This window comes from Elephantulus edwardii, unplaced genomic scaffold (genome assembly GCF_000299155.1).
Source record: "Elephantulus edwardii isolate Elephantulus edwardi_28Jun2011 unplaced genomic scaffold, EleEdw1.0 scaffold00002, whole genome shotgun sequence".
Classification (NCBI taxonomy): Eukaryota; Metazoa; Chordata; class Mammalia; order Macroscelidea; family Macroscelididae; genus Elephantulus; species Elephantulus edwardii.
In genome coordinates this window covers 5753548-5767329 of record NW_006399752.1, presented here as the reverse complement: position 1 = coordinate 5767329, position 13782 = coordinate 5753548, and the positions used below count along the sequence as shown (strand labels likewise).

Here is a 13782-nt window from a genome sequence, read left to right as displayed (position 1 = left end):
GTTATTGTTGTTAAGTGCCGTAGAGTTGTAGACGACTCATAGCGACCCTATGAACGAAAGACCTGAGCACTGTTCATAGAGTTTCCAGAGGCAAGCCATTTTGAAAGTGGATGCCACTCCTGGTTCCAAGCTTGTTTTAATCGGGAAGCTCCACCAAACACTGTCCACCATGGGTAGCCATTATCTAATTTGACACATCAGTGTCACACTCTTTAGCATCACAGCTACCACGAGTTCTTTGTACAGCAGTGCACAGACCAGTGCTATACTACATAGAAGAATGTTTGACAAAAACCAATTTACCTTAGATAAAATTATTTTAATTCATTGACCCTTGTGTCTGTAAAAACAAACCAGAACTCCCCTCCTTTTGCTCTAGAATTGGTTCTGACTCATAGTAACCCCGTTGCACAGACTAGAACTAGTCCATGGGCTTTCCAAGGTTTCACATCTTTATAGACACAGATTGCTGCTCTTCTCTTCCAAGGATCACCTTGGTGGGTTTAAATAGACAACTTTTGGGTTAGTAGTCAAACACTGTAACACTGTGATAGCAGGCTTCCTTTTGTGTCTGTCAGGTGAATAAAATGCCTTTTTCTTGTTGAGGTGCTAAATTATTCTATAAATTTTGGATATGAGTCTTCATAAGGTATGTCATTGCCAGATATTTTTCCCAGTCTGTGGTTTTTCTTTATACCCTGTTGGAGAAGTCATTTGATGTTCATGTAGACATTTGAGTTTTCGAAGGTCCCATTCATCTATTTTATCCTCTCCTGGCTGTAGGTTTTTTGTTATGCTTGGCAGACTATTCATGCTGTAGATTAGGGCTTTAAAAATTTTCCTTATTTTTCTCTGATGAATTTTATCATCTTTGGTTTTACTCCTAGGTCAATATACCCCTCAGAACTCCCTACTTAGCCATAGGACTTGGGACATAGTTATGGGGTGCAGTGTTAAGGATAAAGGGATAAGTAAATGAAGATTTTCCTCTGTTGTAAATGAGTAAATGAAGATTTCCCCCTATTTACTCACATGTAACAAAGGAAATAAGATGCTTTCATGGCACAAGGAAAAAGAGCAATTTTATTATTTAAAATGTAGATAAGAGAACACAAGAGAGAAATCCAAAGAGCAGAGAACCGCCGAGTCATATTACTGGGCGCTGTTGAAATGATTCTAACTCATAATAGCCCATGAATAGCAGAGAACCCTTCCTGGATCCTGCACCATCCTCCTAATCTCTGATGTCCCTATGCTTATGGTGGTAGTGACTGTGTCAACCATCATGTTGAGTCTTCATTAATCGTTCACCATGCCAACCATGATGCCCCTTCTAAGGACTAGTCATTCTTAACTCTGTGACAAAGATTGTGAGACTGTCTTACCATCCTTGCCTCTACAGGGCACTCTGGCTGCACTTCTTGTCAGAGAGACCTGTTTGCTCTATTGGTAGGTAGTTCATGGTATATGAAATACTCTTTGCCAACTTTAGAATTCAAATACATCAATTCGCCTTTGGTAAGACCTTAAAAAACAATATGTCAGTCTGAATCACCACCCACAGGAGCAATCCTTGCAGTGACAGCAAAAAGAAATAGTGTTGAGAAGATGACTACTGGACATATCTAATAAGAGAAAATTAATTTGATATCTTTAATCCAGGCCGTGATCTTCTCAATTGCTGCTTAGCTCCAGAGAGTTGGACAATGACTCAGGATGACAGAAGAATAGATACCTTTGATTTGTGGTGCTGGAGAAGAGTGTTGAATATATCATGAACTGCCAAAAAAACAAGTCTGTCTTGGAGAGGGTGAAACCAAGTCTCTCCTTGGAGGCTATGATTCTGAAGCTCAGCGTCACTTACTTTGGGCACGTGGCCAGGAGAGATCAGTCCTTGGAGAAGAACATCATGCTCGGAAGAGTAGATGGACAGCACAGGAGAAGGAGACCCCAGATGAGATGGATTGGTACAGCAACTAGAGCAATGGGGTTGATGTGTCAGAATTAGTGAGACCTGATCAGGACAGGGAAGGGTTCAGAGCTGCTGAACATACAGTCACTACGCATGGCAGGTAACTCAACAGCACATAAAAATAATAACATACTATAACAGGTTTGGAAGCAGGAATGGCATCCACTTCCTAAACAACTGTTAACTTTGGTAAAAGTCGATAGTTGTAGAGGGCCTTCAGGCTTTTTGTTCATAGGGTTGCTATGAGTCGTGCTTCACTTGCAGGCAATCAACAACAATCAGATGGCAGGATGGCATAATGGAAATGGGCTTACCTTGCTCTGTGACCTCAGGCTCTTTCTTCAGTGCTTGTAAATTTCATTTTCTTTTTTTGATCTTTATGAATATCTATTTTGTAGAGTTCTTGAAAAGAAAGCACTGGTGGCTTAGTAGTAAGAAGTTGTGCTACCAACACACAGGCATGTGATTTGAATCCACTTGCTGTTCCACGAGAGAAAGAAGGGGAATCTCTTCTATGTGGTTAACTGCCTCTGAAACCCACTGCAGGGTCAGCTGTAGGTCAGTTCTGAATGGACAATTCATAACAACTGCAGTGTTTGAAAGGATTGACTGAGACAACACCTACGAAGAGCCATGCTAAAGGAAGCTACTATTTTTAATTAGAGAACACAACTTTTTGATGATGGGGAAAATGATATCAAGTTAGAAAATTCAAATTAAGTAAAACTAATAGAGGTTTTGAGAGACATCATTCTTAATGTATCAGACTGAGAACAAAAGGTCAACTGTTTGAATCCAGCTGCTTCAAGGGAGAACTATGGGACAGTCTCCTCCTGTAAATATTTGCAACTTTAAAAACAGGATGAAGAGTTATAAGGAGTTAGACTTGAATCCATAGCACTGGGGTTTACTTTTATGTATATTTTTGTTTGAAAAGCAGTTAACATTTTTTATTTTTAAATCTTTTTTTTTGTTTGTGTACCGTCAAATCAGATTTGATTGGTACAGGAGGAGATTGTCTCTCCTGCTCCAGCAGAGCATCTGGTGGATTTGAACTGCACTTCTGGGACTGCAGTGCAGATTCTTGCCACTAGGCCACAAGAGCACCAACATTTTTAATTTTCGGTATGTTTGTTTTTCCAAATGTTTGCATTTATTTTAAACAAGAGCACAGGCCCCAGAACATTTCTCAGAAACACGGCAGGAGATACAAAGTGAAGACTCTCTGGTGAAACAGAAGGATGAGGGCACAAGGTGCTACTATCTGGGCCCCTCCTCACCTTTGGTCCAGATGGCCCCTTGGCTCAGGTGTGAACTGATACCCGAGGAGCTGAATGTGCTCTGGTGCTGGTGCCAGAGGAGCAAGGACTGGAGGCCCTACTACCTTTCTCTGTTGACCAGTTTCCCCTAAAACTGTCCCCTGGAGTTTCAGTCTCACAGCAACTGCCACATTTTAAAACAAAATATAAGGCAAACTATTTGACTAAAAATAAAAATACTGCAGGGAGGAGACCTGAGTCTGTTGGTGGGCAGATGCCACCCCGCCCACTTACGCACAAGCTGGGGGACAGTGAGGGCAGGAAAGCATCTCCACAAGCAGCAAGGACTGTGAGTGAGCACGGCCTGTCAGGTTTCTCAGGGAGGGCACACAGACGGTCCAGACACTGTCTGCTGCTCAGATTGGCCTGGCATGAGTGGGCTGTGACATGGCACAGACTTCAGGTCACTGTGGGCCATCTGCCTAAAGAATCGGAACCCAGCTCAGCCATATCCTGATCTTGCCTACTTCCTGCAGCATGTGTCGGGCTCTGAAAACCATACCTTCCACTCTGGGAAGCTGTGACCTCAAGCAGTGGTTGTTGGACATTGGCCACAGCCAGGGGACAGATTGCTGGGCACTGCCCAAATTCTTGCCCAAGAATGCTCTGCTCTGCTCTGCTCTCCTAGGTTGATAAGCCCCATCCTCCCTTCCCAAGGTGTTTTAGAGAAATAGGACCCCCCCCACCCCAACCTGCCCTATTCTTTGAAGTGTACAGGAGATTATAAAAGCATAATTTCAAGTTCTAATGAGGAATAAAACAAAGAACGTGGTCCCAGCCCACTTTGGCAAGGGTTGTTCTCCACCTCGTCAGCATCAGAGGAAGTCACATGTACAGAAGGAGCGCACACATGCATATACGATGGGGCAGAAAAGAAACATGCCAGCATGAACATCCATGCACACACACGATGGGCCCCAGAGGCAGGTGCCTGCTCACGGGACTGCCTTTGGGGGATCCACGTATGTTGGGTTGTAAAGAGGCTGGCTGGCAGGATAGGGCACTGCTGCACCTCCAGCAAATGTCTCGTGGAAGGCAGGGGCGCCCATGGGCTGGGCAGGGTAGGGTGGTGGGTCCTGCTTTGAGTAGGGAGCAGCTGGCATCCCTGACTGTGGGGCCACAGGATGGTAGCCCTAGTATTTCAGTTCAGAATAGCTGGGGGAACACTTGGAGGCTGTGGGAAAGGGGTGTTCACCATGGTGGTGGAAATGGTTGTGGTCACAGCTGGATGGGTTCTGCGGCCCATCTTGTACAAACAGCAGCAGGAATAGGTGAAGCAGATGATGATGGTGACAATGGAGAATACAAAGATGGTCAGGCCAGTGGCCACGGTCACCCCAAACCCTGGCATGGGGTCATCATAGTCCATCCTCAGCAATGAGGTCAGTTGCTAAATTTCCTGGGTGAGTTTATCCATATATATTATACTAATAAGGCAGTGGTTCTTGGGTACTGTCAAGTTGGAAAAGAACCGTAGCGGACGTTCCAGCGAGTTTTCAGATGCAGTTAATCACTCAGGAGATTGACTGTCCTTTTGTGGAGCTGCTGGTAGATTGTCAGTATATTTGTTTTTAAATGATTCTGTGAATGCAGATAGCTTGTCCTGAAGGAAATGACCAGTACATTTAGATATTCAATGCTTTATTGTCTCCAAAGCCTTTGATGAATTTAGCAGAAAGCAGTTAACATGTTAACTTTTAACCTGCATACTACTTAATCATTTTAATAGTTTGGATGTGTAAATACAGCAGATTAATTACAATTATGACAATTTGGAGCGTTCTTGTTAGCACCTACTTGTTCACCACAGAATTGGCGTCATTTGATACTACTCTAGGCCATTGGTTAGATGAGGATATCACTTGCGAATATAAACTGAAATAAGGTAGCTCTCTACTTAATTGCAAGCTCATCTTGTGAAATTCTACCAAATGACAATTTTGCATTTAGGTCTTTACCTCTACCATAGCCTAGCAATGTCGGCAGCCCTATGTTCTCTAATCCTGTATGTATATGTGTAAACAGTATCAGAGGGAACGCTGAATTAACTCTCAGTGTGGCTTGAAAGGGGTCTTTTATTATACTGAGCCTCAGTTTCTTTATAAAAAAAGAAATAATCTTCCCAATATCACATCTCAAATATTTAAAAATAAAGATCCAAGATTTATAATCTATCAAAAATATGTTTGTAAAGTTATGTTGTTTTATGGAATTTGTGCAGTTCTGTAGAATTTATGTATTATTGCCAAGGAATTGACTTTTTGTTGTAATAGAGACTAGAAGAAGACGAATTTTGGGAATGGGATTTGGGATGACAGGATTGATGAGGTAAGTTTCTGTGCTTCGGTTTCTTCCTTTGGGTAATGGGAGGATTGAATTTAATGACTTAGAATAATCTCTACTAGCTTTAATATTAAATTATAATATATTTTATTTATCTTGAGAATATTTTTAGGAAATATTATTTAAAATTAAAAAAGAAAATATTTTTGCTATTTCTACTTAAGAGTAGAATGAAACTAGAAAAATCATTATTTATGTGTATATATACATATATTTATGTGTGAATATGTCTACATAGGATGCTCTGGTAGCCTAGTGGTAAAGAGCTGCATGGCTATCTTAAAGACACACAGTTCAAATCCACCAGCTGCTCCACAGGAAAAAGATGGACAGATTCACTTTTGTATGATTAAACTACCTCTGAAAACCAGCTGGAGGGTCATCTGTGGGTTGGTTCCAACTTTATGGTTCATGACAACAATGACTATGTCTATATAAGCTGATGTACAAATGTATGTTAATGTGCGTGTAATCCTTACAATTGATCTTTGCCTAATACATAATGATAATTGTTTTAAATGTTTTATAATTAAGAACATAATTGAAACAGGAACCAGAATATAAAATTTCAGCTGCTTCTTCTTCAGAATAGACATTTTCAGTTCTCTCCTAATTGTCCATCGTTTCTTTCATAGGTCATACAATGGGGGTGATGATTTAAAACACTCATTTTCTTCATAAAAATAAGGAATAATTTAGACCTGCAGAAGAAATTGCTTGGCATATGGGGTTTTTTTTATAGTCATTTCAAATTTTGGACAAAAACTTTGTGTTATAAATAATCTGTATTCAGGAAAAGGGCATTAGGATCAAGCCTCAAATCAAAAAAAGCCCTGGATCCAAAATCTCCAGTGATATTTCAGAAATGTCCAAGAGCTATACAACAAAGTGGATTTGACTAGAGCTGTTTTCAATTTGCACTTGCCTCCTGGGTATCTGTTCAGACCTGCTTATGAATAGACTCCAACTGATTTGTAAAAGGGGTTAGGTTTTTGTTTTAGGGCTATGTGAAGACTTTTTTTTTAATAGCCACATACCATACCCCTCTTTTGTTCTATATTACTCTGCAAGTTACCCTCTAAAATATTGTTTGTAATGTCATGGAGATAAAATTCAAATTAATGTCTTCTCTTTGTTTAGGTCTGCATATAAAATAGTTCTGAATTCATTGCTTTGGCTACTTCATTGAGAGTGTAGGATTATTTTGCTTTTGTTCCTGAACTGTTTACAATAGGATTTCAATGTGCTCTTCAAAACTCCAGTGATCTCTTAGTTTCACGATTGTTTCTTCTTTTTTACTCTCTTACAAGCACTGGTATTCTGTATATTCTTCTTTCTCCTTGCTTTTGCTCTGTTCTGCTCAGGGTGTCTATGTCATCACACATGTGAGGATAACCACAATGGTTTGAATCACCAGCCTTGATAGATATCCAGGTAATATTTACAACTACTCTTAGACATCACTATTTTAATGAAACTTTAAGTAGCCTGTAAGTTATGTCCTATTTTATGGATCTTTCTCCTTAGTCTACTTGATCTCAGCAACAATTTTGACGCTCTTGGCTTGGTTCTGACTCAGAGCAACTGTACATTGTTGGTGCAAGGCTATAAATCTCAGTGGGAAGAGACTTCTTGTCTTTCTGCCTCAGGTCACTGGTAGATTCTAACTTCCAGGGATATAGGGCTTTTGGATTCGCGGTACAACTTGCTATGGGTTACTGCACCCCTCTTCAGCAGAGTAAAAAAGCTAACACAAACCTGCTTGTATTTTCTTTGCTTCATAAGGAGATTTACTTTATGACTCGTCTTGTTGATTGTATCTCATGTCCCTTTTTATCCTCACTGTGAATATTTCATTATATACACGCTTTCAACACATTTTATGAACTCTTGTCAAAATCCTTTAAGTAGTCGCTGCTCCTTTAGTGTTGTCATCTTGTGCTGTATCTTCCTACGACATAATGTCTTTCTGAAATTCAGACATGATCCTTAATTCTGTACTAAAAGTTATTTGACTATTTCTCTTTGTCTATGAATTTAACCTTAGTTGATCACATAACATCCTTCCTCCAATGTCGTGTTCTTTATTTTGGGATATTCTCATCTTATAAAACCATGAAAAGGAATTGAGAATGAGTCCACTCTAAGCTGTTAGATGGATACCCAGTTTTCTGACTGTGGCATATAGATTCTGTTTTGGGGAACTTGGTTCACAATTCTCCTTGAAAGCGTTCCCTCATTGGTATCTTTGATATAATGCTTTAACTTCATTCTCAACATTACTGTTTGGAATGAAGAGTTGTGAGCCCTGTGAACAACTAGATTTGCTGATTCACTCAGACTCATCCAAGTCAAACTTAACTGCTGTTGAGACATTTTGGGCTCGTAGTAAATTTTCATTGAGTTTTTGAGTATATAAATCTTTTTGGAAGGAAACAGACTATCTTTTTCCTAAAGAATAGCTGGTGGATTTGAACCATGGATTTTTCAAACTAAAGCGGTATGTCACCAGAGGTCCTTATATGTGAGATGAATTGAAAAGTGTAATTTATATAACGATGCTGATTACTTTAGTGTCATATAGAGACAAGATAAGTAGAATTAAAATTCAAAACTTTTGAATTACCTACACAGTAATGCATTCCTGACACCCGTTATTATTAGTGAATCTTGATTGCATGAAGAAGACAAAGTTTCTCACCACTGGGCCAATTGGCAGCACCATGATAGAAGGAAAAGAGATTGAGGTTGTTAACAATTTTGGTTTGCTTGGCTCCACTATCAACACTCTTGGCACCACCAGTCAGGAAAACAAAAGACGAATTGCATTGAGAAAGTCTGCTTTGAGGTACCTCTCCAACGTTCTAAGGAGCAATAATATCAGTCTAGAGACCAAGATGTGTCTGATCCAGGCTATGGTCTTGGCAGTTACTTGCTATAAATCAGAGAGCTGGACAGTAACTAAGAACGACAGAAGAAGGATTGATGCCCTTGAGTTGTGGTGCTGAAGAAAAGTATTGAACATACTGTGGCCTGCCTCGAGAACCAGTAAGTCTATGTTGGAGAAGGTGAAACCAAATTTATCCTTGGAGGCCAGGATTTTGGTGTTTGCATACTTTGGGCACGTGGCCAGGCTTGGATCGGGATGTCATGCTTGGAAGGGTGGAGGAACAGCACAAGAGAGGAAGACACCAGAAGAAATGGATCAACACAGTAATAGAGATATGGGGGTAGGTGTGTGTCAGTGAAACTGGCTTAGGATAGGGTGGAGTTCAGAGCTAATGTACATAGTGTAACTATAGGAGACTTGACGGCACATAACAACAAACATTAATGTAGTAAGTAAAATATTGCTTCTTGTGTTTATCAGAAAACTCTGGTGAAATTGTCTTTGGTTAACTCAAAGACCACACCTATCTGGCAGTTTGATTCTATCAATGGCTCCTCAGGTAGAAGACGTTCAGTCTTCTTTTATGTAGTTTAAAACCTTTGGAACCAGTGGAGGGTCAGTTATGAGCTGGTGTCAACTCGTTGGCAACAAGTTTCGTGTATTCATTTATCCACCTGTCTCTCCCACTTGACTTCAAAGTTTTCAAAAGAAGATTCATTCTCTTAATTGTATCTTTAGCCATAGGGATTAATTTTTGTAATACAGATTAGTAATAGGAGCTTCTTTAAATATATGTGAGTATATTCTAACACACTGATAATGGGACAATGTATTAGTACCACTTTCTAAACTAGTTTATTAATGATTGTTGTTATTGTTGTTGTTAGGTGCCATCGAATTGAGTGTGAATCATAGTGACCCTATGAACAAAAGATGTGAAACCAGTCCTGTCCTGTGCCATCTTCACATTTTCTGGAGCACAGGAGCTCATTGCAGCAGTCATTGTGTCAATCCACCTGGTTGAGGGCCTTTCTCTCCTTCACTGACCCTCTACCCTTCCCAACATCATGTGCCTTTCCAAGGAATAGCACCTCCCAGCAATATGTCCAAAGCATGTTAGGTGAAGCCTTATTATTCTTGCCTCCAAAGAGTACTCTGGCTGCACCCTCTCCAACACACATCTATTAGGTTTCTTGGCCATCCATGGAATGCTCTGTGCTCTTCTCCAACACCACAGCTCAAAGGCATCACTTTGTTTTCTGTCATCCTTAATGATACCATATCAAAAAGGAAATAAAGTCTTCCAAATAGCCTAATACTTTTTTTTCCCTTCTCATTTATTTTTATTTTTTTATTAATTTAGTTTGTTTATTTTTCATTTCAATGAACAAATAGCCTAATACTTTTATTTCTAGATTTATGCTCTTGTTGTTATGTGCTATCAAGTCACCTGCAACTCATAGCGAATCTGTGTGCATTAACTCTGAGCCCTGCCCAATCCTAAGCCAATATTGTCTCTGACAGACCTAATCTCATTTCTCCAGTAAATGAATCAATCTACCTCATCTTGGATCTTCCTCTCCTGTGCTGTCCTTCCACCTTTCAGAGCATGTTGTTCCTCTCCAAAGACTAGTCCCTTCTGGCCATGTGCCAGAGTATGTGAGATATAGCTTCAAAGTCCTTGCCTCCAGGAAGCAACTTGATTTCACCCTCTCGAGACACATCTATTTGTTCTCCTGACAGTCCATGGTATATTTAATACTCTTCTTCAGCACCACAACTCATTGCTTTAGCCCATTACTAAAGTCACAGTGTTAATCCACCTGATTGAAGGGTTTTCTCTCCACCATCTTTCCACCTTTCCAAGCATGATGCCCTTCTCCAGGGAATAAACTCTCATAAGAGCATGCCCTATGGGTGCAAGAGGAAGCTTCACCACCATCCTTGCTTTGAAGGAACAATCTGATTTCACCCTAAGTTTGCTTGGCTCCACAGTCAACATTTTTGGTACCAGCAGCCAGGAAATCAAGAGACTAATTGCATTGGGAAAGTCAGCTGTCAGGGACCTTTCCAGAATGCTGAAGAATAACGATGTCAGGCTGGAGACTAAGGTGCACCAGATCCAAGCTATAGTCTTCACAATTACGTACTATGCATTGGAGAGTTGGACAGTGATTAGGGATGATAGAAAGAGACTTGATGCCTTTGAGCTGTGGTGCTGGAGAAGAGTGTTGAATATACCATGGCCTGCTAGGAGAACAAATAGGTTTGTTCTGGAGAGGGTTAAGCCAGAGTGCTCCTTGGAGTTAAGGATTTTGAAGCTTCGTCTGATATATTTTAGGCATGTTGCAAGGAGGGACTGGTCCTTGGAGAGGGACATCATGTTTTTGAGAGAGGTGGGGCAGCAAAGGAGAGGAAGAACCTCGATGAGATGGATTGATTCTGTGATTGGGGTGGTGGGAGTGAATGTGTCGGAGATGGTGAGGTTGGCACAGAATACAACAGAGTTTAGGGGTCTTGTACATAGGTTTGCTATGAGTCACAAGTGACTTGAAAGCAGATAACAACAACACAAGTTATATCTATATATGTTTATTTTTTTACAGTCCATGGGATATTCAGTTCTTTCCTCCAACATCACAACTAAAAGGCATCTGGTTTTCTTCTGTCTTCCTTATTCATTGTCCAACTCTTAGATACATTGATTGAAAAGACCATGGTCTGAATCAAGTGCACCTTAGTCCTCAAACTAACATCATTGCTCTTCAGTAATTATGAAAAGTCGCTGTCTGTAGACTTTCTAGTGCAATGAGTCTTTTAATATCCTAACTTCTGGTGCTAAGTGTATTTACTGTGGATCCAAGTAATAAGAAGTCATTAACAGTTTGAGTTTCTCTTCCATCTGTCATGATATCACCTGTTAGTCCAGTTGTGAGGAGTTTTGTTTTCTTGGCATTGAGATGCAATCCGTATTGAAAGCTTAACTTACAACATGTTGTTGTTAACTGCCTTCAAATTCGAATCGTAGATGACTCATAGCGACCCCGTGGTTGAAAGACCTGAACATTGTATAACTTTCATCGTTTCTCCACGTTCATAGAGTTTCCAGAGGCAAGGTATTTCAGAAGTGGATGCCACTCCTGCTTCCAAGCTTGTTTTAATCAGGGTGCTCCGCCAAACACTGTCCACCATGGGTAACCATTATCACCTATGACTTATCAGTGTCACAGTGTTCAGCATCACAGCAACCGTGAGTTACCTTTGTACAGCACATGGACAGACTATTGCTATACCACTTAGAATGTTTGGCCAAATACAATTAAAACTAGGCCTGAGCGCTGCAGATTAAAATGGCTCACCTTTGGCTTGGTAGCATATCTTTTTATCCACTAGGCCAACAGAGGTCTTTCTATGTTGTTGTTGTTAAGTGCCATCGAATCATAGACGACTCCTAGCAACCCTATGAATGAAAGACCTGAACAGTTGTATAACTTTCATCATTTCTCCATGTTCATAGTATATCAATTTAAAATTTTAAAAAATCCAACTCTTTGCTACTGTGGAACCCAGTGAAAGCACTGAGGTACTTACTGTAATGATCTGCAGCCTAAAATGTAAATACATTATACAGTATTTGCATTGCTGTAGCTTTGTTTATACTCCAGTTAAAATACATTTAATAGTTAGCATAGTGCTAAGTTGTGCATGTCATTTACTAGTGGGCATGCACACCATTCATCGCGAATATACTCAGCATTCTTAAAGTGATCATCAGTCCTGGGATTTTAATAGTGGGAACGTGCTATAAATAGGAGTCAGCAATTCTAATGGTTTCAGTCTAACATTTAAAACTAGACCTAAATTACAGCTCTTCAAAATGCAAATGAAAGAGGAGCAATTGTCCTGTGAATCTAGGTAATGAAAGCAGCCAAAGCAGTTAAATTATTTTCAAAAATTAGCCAATACTTTAAAATAAAGTACAAATTGAGATAATTCATCTGATTATTAAGAAAAATTTTCTCATTTTGAAGAATATTTTATGATATGATTTTGGCCTGAATTTTTTGTACAATTACCTTTTGCGCATAATTTTTACTCTAGATTTATCCAGAGAATTGCTACTTGGTTTAATTTGGATTGGATTTATTCTACTTTTCCGGACTTTGCTTCATACTCTGTAGAGCTGAGTAGAGTATGCAATAATCTTGTCTGATTTGATTATAATGCTGTGGTTAGACCTGGCTCTCCTCCTATAATCTAGACAAAATAAATTTTCTTTAAAATTCTGGAAAAGTACTGTGGTACAGAAAAATTGTAACTATAAAACCTGAAATTTTAATTCTGTTTATATTATTGTCCTTTGTTTTGAACAAATCATGAAGTAGATGTGCAAGACAGTAGAGGGAAAACACAGCTATCTTTTCTTTACATGTATCTACTATCTATTCCCCCTCTTTTTTTCAGCCAGTCAAAAAATAATTTATTGAATGGATACAATCTTGGAGTCTCTAAAGAAACAGCATAAGTTCTATAAGTTTTTGACCATCCATCAGTTGCAGTTGTGTGAATTCCAACTCAGGGACATTCCATATATTGCAGAGTAGAACAACACGGTAGAAAATGTTCAAGACTGTTCTTTCGGAAAAAAGTAATGTTGAATTTATTTTGTGATGCCTTTAAGAATTAACTACAAACCATTCAGTTAGGTAATGAGTACTTAGTCATTTGCACCTGTCTCTCTCTCTCTCTCACACACACACACACACACACACACATTAAAGAATTTGCTCACAAAGTGGTGGTAAGGGAATTGCACATCTAAAAGTAAACCATAGGTCAGGTGCCTGGAGGAGTTAAGTGAGAATTCTGCCAAAATAGCTATTTATAGCTTAGAAGACAACACACTGTGGAACAGCTAACTCCTTTTTTGCTTTTTGGTCTTCAGTTATTTGATTGGCCATATAATGATGGTAATATTATTTACTTAAAACTGACTCAGTTTACTCTCACATAACTATTTCATAAAAAGTAAGTAAGTATTCATCATGCAACTGGTTACCTTACCCTAGCCAAGTTGAAAGGCACAAAATTCATTATCACAAATGCTCTGTAGACATTTACAGATGAAATACTGGTTTGACCCCATGCCCTTGAGGAGCCTCTTGTCAGGCCCAAATAAAATGCACTTGCTGCGAAGGGTCAAGGACTGCAGTCTTCAGTATGGACTGAGGCTCAATGTCAAGAAGACAAAGATTCTC

General features: G+C 39.6%; 1 protein-coding gene and 1 pseudogene across 1 annotated transcript in view; one reads left to right on the top strand and one right to left on the bottom strand.

Moving 5' to 3' along the window:
* The window catches only part of NKAIN2 (Na+/K+ transporting ATPase interacting 2), a 1532464-nt gene that overhangs the window by 171618 nt on the left and 1347064 nt on the right, over nucleotides 1-13782 (top strand). The window lies entirely within an intron of this gene.
* LOC102848433 lies at nucleotides 4227-4642 on the bottom strand (annotated as a pseudogene).